The sequence below is a fragment of the Palaemon carinicauda genome, unplaced genomic scaffold (genome assembly GCF_036898095.1).
Source record: "Palaemon carinicauda isolate YSFRI2023 unplaced genomic scaffold, ASM3689809v2 scaffold907, whole genome shotgun sequence".
Lineage (NCBI taxonomy): Eukaryota > Metazoa > Arthropoda > Malacostraca > Decapoda > Palaemonidae > Palaemon > Palaemon carinicauda.
Window position 1 is genome coordinate 65,001 of NW_027172212.1, and position 7,807 is coordinate 72,807.

Genomic DNA, 7,807 nt, shown 5'->3' on the forward strand with positions numbered 1-7,807 from the left:
CTGTTATAACGGCAGAAGATGAAGAAAGGCAAAGTTAGATGGAACACTTTATTGAGGTCATGAATAGGAGACATGAAAGGAAAAGTTTGACTGATATACTTGAAGCTGATGAGTACCTTGATGTGCCCTTGACTGAATTTAGTGTTTGAAGTCAAAGCTATTATTAAATGCCTCAAGAGATGGAATGCCCCTGGATATAATGGAATAATTGCTGAGATGATTTTGGCCGAAAATGAAGTGACTCCCAGAATACTTCTAATATTATTTTGTAGAATGTGGCATGAAGAGGCAAAAGCTGACGAATAGGAGCTAGGAATATTGGTGAAAATGGAAAAAAAGGAGATCTGACTGATTGTAATAAATACAGAGGCATCACACTTACATCAGTTGTCATGAAAATCTATAATATACTCATTCTAAAGAGATTAGAGAGACTGATTGATGAGGGATGAACAAGTAGGATTTCGAAAAGGTAGAAGTTGTACTGACCAAATTTTCATTTTAAGACATGTGGTACAAGAATGTGTAGAATATAGAAATCCACTCTTGATGGACTATGCAAATGCCTTTGATACTGTGCACTGGCCAATTTTGTGGACAGTCCTGCATTATTATGGAGTTCCTATTAAATATGTAAATTTGATTAAGTCTGTTCATGAGCTTAGCAAGTGCAAATTTAATGTTAGTGGAGCCCTGTAAAATGAATTTCCAGTAAACAGTGGAGTACTCCAAGGGAATGTGTTGTCACCTATGTTGTTTATCCGCCTCATGGATTTTGTAATGCGTAGAACAGTTGGTGATAGTGAGGAAGGATTGGACTGGATTGGTAATAGGAAATTAGCTGACCTAAAGTATGCTGATGACGCTGTCCTTATTAGCAGAACACCACAGGATTTGCTTACCAGAATGCATGAAATATCACAGGAGGTTAGGCTGAAGATAATTAAAAGAAAGACAGATGATGGGAATGGAAAATGCAATTGAAGATGAAATACAATTGGAAGGAGAAAGGATTAAGGGGGTTTGGCCGGAATGCCAAGATATGGGGGTATAGGAAGAAAAACATGAAATCCTGAAAAAAATCACTGAGCTTCGTATGGCAATGGAGAATGCGTATGCGAACTATTCTGTCAAAATTCCTCGTACTTTCATAGTTATAGGGTAATTAGTAAAAGTAACTCAATAAACAATAAACATTGTTCCCTATAAGAAAATGCAGTATTTCTTTTGTTATTGTAAACTTTTATAATTATTATTGAAAAAACTTCAAATTATTAATTTGAATATTTAAGTATTGATACATTTGGCATACAGAAGTGTCGCTAATTGCCCCTTTGCTTTTAGATAGTAACTACTATACAGTAGTTATATCCAGTTATATCTGCCTGCCGTTAACGTCGTTGTGAAGTTTTTTCACACAGCACAGCTTTCAGCAACCTTACACGGGAGTGAGGAGGAGCTCTCTTTCCCTCTCTTCCATTATTCAAGTGGATTTTAGGATGTATACACCCGCTGGATTAACTATTATGGATTTTTCCTCTACCATGGAAATAATTGCACACTAATTCATCGAGGATGGGATCCGGACGCTGCTTAACGATGATCGTCTGTTAAATGATTTTTTCCACACTCGCCAGAACTGATATCGCAACAGGGTAAGCATAAGGGGCTTTAATGCTTGTTCTTGCGTTACATATTCTATATGCCAGTGTTTTGAGAATAATTTAAAGTATTTTAATTAAATTCTTACTAGATTGAACCTGTGATTTCTATGCAGTCTATAAATTTATTTAAGTATTTGACCTCGTTAAATTTGCTAGTTGTTTTACTGATAATTTGAGAGCTGTTGTGATTTAGTGGTGATTTGAGCAAATATTTACGTGAGTGATTTCGTGATTAGTTAATTGCTGTTTTCGGTGATTCGTTTATTTCAAGATTTTGATTTATATGAAAATTGTAGATTTTAGTCAGGCGATTACAGTAATTGATATTTTGATTAGTGTTGAATTTTTGTTGATTTATTTTAGTCATTTTTTGTTAGTGTTGTATTTATTGTTCTGATTTTTCCCGTGGTTGATTCTCCTCTACTTTGTATTTTTTTAGCGGATGAGTGAAGGGAAGAAGGTTAAGCCCTCGCAGTTGTGAACCTTAAAATCTCTTATAATAGTGCATTTCGAAGACTCGTTTACGTCATTCCACCACCAGCTGCTACAGTGAAATTTATGTAATTTTAAGTTATGTATTCGTAAATGTGTAACCATTTAAATTTAAATTTATTAAATATTTAAAATGCATTTTTTCCATCTCTACCTTTTCACTTAAAAATGCAAGGTTTAATGATATGATCGTGGTCATTACATATTGATTTTATATTTACATATGTAGACCACTCCCCATTTTTTCCGCTTGGTCCTTCGAACTTTTGGATTAATATTTTTAAGCACTGGTGTGGAATGTTGGTCGTTTCTAGTTGGGCGGTGTCCGGGTCCCCCTCCTCTCGCGTTGTACGTATTAGTTTTTCATTTGAAAGTTGATTTATTTGAGGTGTATTGTCTGTTAGTTAAAGATGACGGAATCGGAAAAGCGTGAACGTACTACTATACGCCGTAAGGTTAGTGTATTATATAATAAATTGTGTAATGCTGTTGATTCTTTAGATAAAGCGGAATTGCAAACAGAATTGAGTTTTCTGAGTGAGTACAGTCAAAGATTGCAGTCCTTGGATGATTTGATTTTGACTAATGTTAGACTGGACTCCTTAGTTCCGCAGGAGGATTTGGATAGGCAGGATTCTGAATGTGAGGAATATCATCGTAAAATTAAATTACTGTCAAACAAAATGCAATCTCGACTTGATAATCTCTCCGTACAGATTGATAATAAAACTTCTTGCAGAACTAAAATTGATTTGCCCAAGTTGAATCTGCCTCGGTATTATGCAGATTCTAAGGAAGATAAATTTACATGTAAGCGATTTTTTGAAGTTTTGAACACTTGACTGCTCCGTATAATTTAAATGAAGTCGAGAGGTATAATTTACTTGAGCAGCAATGTCATAGTAGAGCAAAGGCTATGATTAGTTCTATAAAGGTGTCCCAGCAAACTTTTGGTCAGGCTAAACAAACTTTGATCGCAGCATTTGCTGATGAAATGCCTCGGAAGTTTGTCCTCATTAAAGAGTTAACTGACTTGAGGTTTGTTTGGGGCAAGGATGATCCATATATTTTTTATGCTCATATTAAGAAGTTGATTGATGCAGTGAAAGATAATGCTATTGATTTGGACACTGTTATGCTTTATTTTGTGTGGTCTTCATTGCCTACTAAATTTCAAGATATCATAGTTGCGATCACAAATAAGTCTCATCCTACTTTAGTTGAGGTCACTGGTAAATTTTTGGAAGCTTGCAGCAGGTATAACGCTCAATTAAACATTAGTAAAGAAAGTCCATGTAAAACCGCAGTGTTGGCTACTAGTTTGAATACTAGTTTAACAAGGAGTTTATGTATGCTTTATAATGCTAAAGATCACAAAATTGCCAGTTGTACAAAGTACTTGCAAGTATCTGATAAAATAAAGCGATTGAAAGAATTGCACAAGTGCTTTAAATGCTTAAAAGCAGCTCATAATAGTAATGAGTGCAGATTTCAGACGTCAGGTGTATGCTTCAAATGCAAAAAGGGTAAACACTGGAGTTTTTTGTGTAGTTCAAAGCCAACAGATTCTAGTAATAGTAAGCAAACTACCACAAAGGTGGTTAATGTTGTCGAGAGTGTTATTGAAATACCATCAACTGTTACAGCATCTAGTCATTTGGATATTGTTGATTCTTTATTACCATTACTAACAGTGACGACTGAATATGATCGTGTTAAAGTGGATACAGTTTTGGATTCGGGTAGCCAGAATTCCTTTATTGAGGAAAGTTTAGCAGATTTTTTGAACTTGAAGGTAGTAGATCCTAAGATACATTTGATTATCAAGGGCATTAATACTAATCAAAAGATTTGTACCAAGTCAGTGAGTTTTCCTTTTAAGATTGGTGATGTAAGTTATGAAATTACTTGTATTTGTATTCCTAAGATTAAAATTCAGATGAAAGCTCCTCATATGTATAAATTAATAGAACTGCTAAGGCAGAATGGTAAAGAGGTTGCTTATGATAAATTCAATGGTGTAAACAGAATTCATGACATTGATGATATAAAGCTACTGATAGGTGCAAAGGATTGGCATTGTGTGATGAGCATGGAGAGTGGAGTACTAGGTCAAAAAGACAGACTGACTTCTTTTTACAGAATTAATGATAAACTAATATTAATTGGTTCTATTTCTGACTGGATAAAGAATCTTTCCGATGCAGTAGATACATCTTTGATGTCTCATAGGAAGATTTCTGAAGAAACAAAATCTACTACTTCATACATTGGCACTATGGAGATTGATTCTGATGGATTTGACTATGAAGTGCCAACACTTGATGGAATATATAATTTTGAAAGCCTGCCAGATATAGCAGAGGTTGCGGATTATTCTCAGTTGGGTCATGATTGTAAGATATTCATAAATATGGAAGAGGAGGATTCTATTGAATGTGTTACTAATGAAACTGAGCAAGAAGTGACAGATTTTATTTTATGCAACATTTACAGAGATTCTGAAAAGTTTTATGTCGTACCAATTCCTTGGTTGACTAGATATAAAGATCTTCTTGGATCAAATGAGAGACTTGCTTTCAAGGTTATGTGCAGTCTGAAGAAGAAATACATGAACAGTAATGTTCTAAAGCGAATTGATGAAGTTTTCCAGTCACAAATTGATTTGGGAATCATTGAAAAAGTTGAAGATTTTGAAGAATATAAAAGGAAATTTCCAAAATATTTCTTCATTTGCCACAGTCCTGTAATTAAAGAAGAAAGAGATACTACGAAAGTAAGAGTTATTTACATGGCGAATCTTGCAGAAAAAAGACATGATGGCAGTAAAGGCATTAGTCTGAATCAATGTATTCACCCAGGTTATAACAAGAATTTTAAAATAAGTGATGCATTGACCATGATGAGGTTTGACAAGTTTATACTTGGATTTGATATTTCAAAAGCCTTTCATAGATTGGCCATTGATGATGAGAATTCCTCAAAATTTCTCTTTTATTGGTTTAAGGATGTTGAATCTAGAGATTTTACACCAGTTGTGTATCGCTCAAAGCGAGTAATATTTGGGATGTCTGTTTCTCCATATCTGTTGCAGTGCTGTCTTTATAAAATGCTAATATTGGAGACAGATGGTGATACTGAAGAAATTCAGGAATTGAAAAAAAGAATCTTCCAAGGCAGTTATGTTGATAATTTTCTAATTGGTTGTGCAGATGAAGATGAAGTTGAAATGGTTCACAGGGAAGCCAGTACAATATTTGAGCAGCATAAATTTCCATTACAGCAGTATGTTACTAATTATTCTCAAATTCAGCGTGACATTGACTGTAAAGTTGGCACAGAGACTCCACAAGAGGTTAAAATTCTTGGCATGTGCTGGGACAGATATAATGATATACTAAAGGCCACATGTGTTAGATTAAATGTTGAAGCCAATACTCCTAGGCAGATTTTGAGTTCAGTAATGAGTATATTTGATTTGAATAATGCTAACTTGCCAGTTTTAAACAGATGTAAGATCTTCCTCAGGCAATTACAGTCTGATTATGTAGATAAATGGGATACTTCTCTTCATGGTGCTCAGCTAAATGAATGGAGAAACATAGCTTCACAATTCAATAATGGTGAAAGGCTAGAGATACCAAGATATATGGGTAGCAGAAAGTCTAATTTTTATATAATTGTAATGAGTGATGCAAGTAAAAACTTTATTGGATGTGTTATTTACTTGCAGGAGAGAGATTCAAAGTTGGTATCCTTCGTATCTGCCCATAATAAGATTCTGAATAAAAATCTGAAAGGGCGAACTATGCCTGTACTCGAACTCACTGCAGTAGAGTATGCATTGCAAAGGGCTTTTGATCTGTATAAAATGCTCACTTCTTGTATTGTGCCTATTGCAGTTAATGACATAATGTTGTTTTCAGATTCTACGATTGCCTTAAGTTGGCTAGCTGATTATGAGAACTTGAGAACAAAGCTTCAAAAGAGAAGTGTACATGTAGATAATAGAATCGCAAATATTGTCGACCTCTGTAAGTCTACACACTCGGTAAAGTTAGCTCACGTAGGATCAAATGAAAATGCTGCAGATTTCACGACTAGATTAGTATCGTTCTCAAAGTTAAGAAACTCTTGTTACTTGACCGGACCCAAGATGTTACGGGAAGATTTAAATTTACTAGAATGGCTTGTAATTCCTAATCCAGGCATGATTAATGATGTGGATATACCCAAGCTGGTTGTAAATAAGGCAAGTGTTGAAGATATGTCAGTTGGTACAGTTGTTGATTTAACTAAGCATTCTTCACTTGACAAAGCAATTAAAGTACTAATGAAAGTTAAGCTTTTCATAAACAAATTAAGATTAAGAATAAATTCTAAGAGCCAGCAGTCAATTGCCTTATTAGATGCAAGCTACAAAAAATGCAGTAATGATTTGCTAAAGCTTGATCAACAGAATTGCTTTCCAGATTTACAAGATTTTTTCACTTCAAAACGGAAAGCAAAAAAGTCTATTCCTGAGCTAGTTAGTAGAATGAATGTATTTTGTGACTCTGATGGTATTCTTAGAGTAAAATGTAAAATGGGAAAGATGTCTAAAGGTATGATGTCGAGAACTCCAATACTCATTAGTAATAATAGCGATTTCGGTAGAATACTGATAATGGATACTCACGTAAAGTTTAATCACTCGGGTACTTACTATGTGCTACATAAATTGAAACCGGCATTTTTTCTGCTTAAGGGATTTTCAACAGTTAAGAAGGTTGTGAATGAATGTTACCACTGTAAACGTTTTAATAATAGACCAGTTAAAGTTAATGCTAATGACTATAGAGAGTGGAATGTGAATCCCATAAAGAGGTTTTTTTCTGTATGTTTCATTGATTACTTTGGACCATATTTCACAAGGTATGGAAATGACAAAGTTAAAACCTATGGGGTAATTTTTAAATGTATTTGGTCTCACATGATTAATGTTGAAATAGTGACTTCAGCTGATTCTAAAGGATTTTTATTGGCTTTTCAAAATCATGTTTACAACTATGGTTTGCCTAACAAAGTATTTTCAGATTCTGGCTCAAATCTTGGTGGTGCATTCACATGGATTGAGGAATGTCTGAAAGCAAGTGAGGTGCAGGAATTCTTCAATCAGAGGGGTGTCGATGTCACTGAATTTTCACAGTATCCTCGTGGTTCTCTGAATCGTGGTATTGGAGGTATCATAGAGTCCGGAGTTGGTCTGGTAAGAAAGTTAATACAGGGAGCAATCCATAATAATATTCTAGATTTTCTGGAATTTTCTCATGCAATTAAACAATGCATATGTTACGCTAATAAGAAACCCATTTCTGAACTTGGCGCATTAAGGGAACAGAATGTGAATGATGATTTTCAGGTGCTATCACCAGAGTTTTTGAAATTTGGATATGATACACAGGTTATGGAATGTATATATCACGAAGGTCAACTTGATGATTATGACTCTTCTGACTTGGGTAAGGACTTTCGGCGTTTAATTCATATTAAAGAGAAATTGCGTAATAGTTATCACAATGAATTTTTATTTGGATTGCAAGATCAGGCAACTAAATACAGAGGTAAATATTACCCTAGGGAGCACGTTAAAATATCAAAAGGTGACATAG

At 34.5% G+C, this 7,807-nt stretch overlaps 1 long non-coding RNA gene across 1 annotated transcript; it reads left to right on the forward strand.

Annotated features, from left to right (window-relative positions):
* Positions 1–1,272: 1,272 nt before the first annotated feature.
* On the forward strand, positions 1,273–2,294 carry LOC137637654 (uncharacterized). The gene is made up of 2 exons (XR_011043740.1): positions 1,273–1,655; positions 2,104–2,294. It is a non-coding gene; the product is annotated as an uncharacterized lncRNA (long non-coding RNA).
* Positions 2,295–7,807: the final 5,513 nt, after the last annotated feature.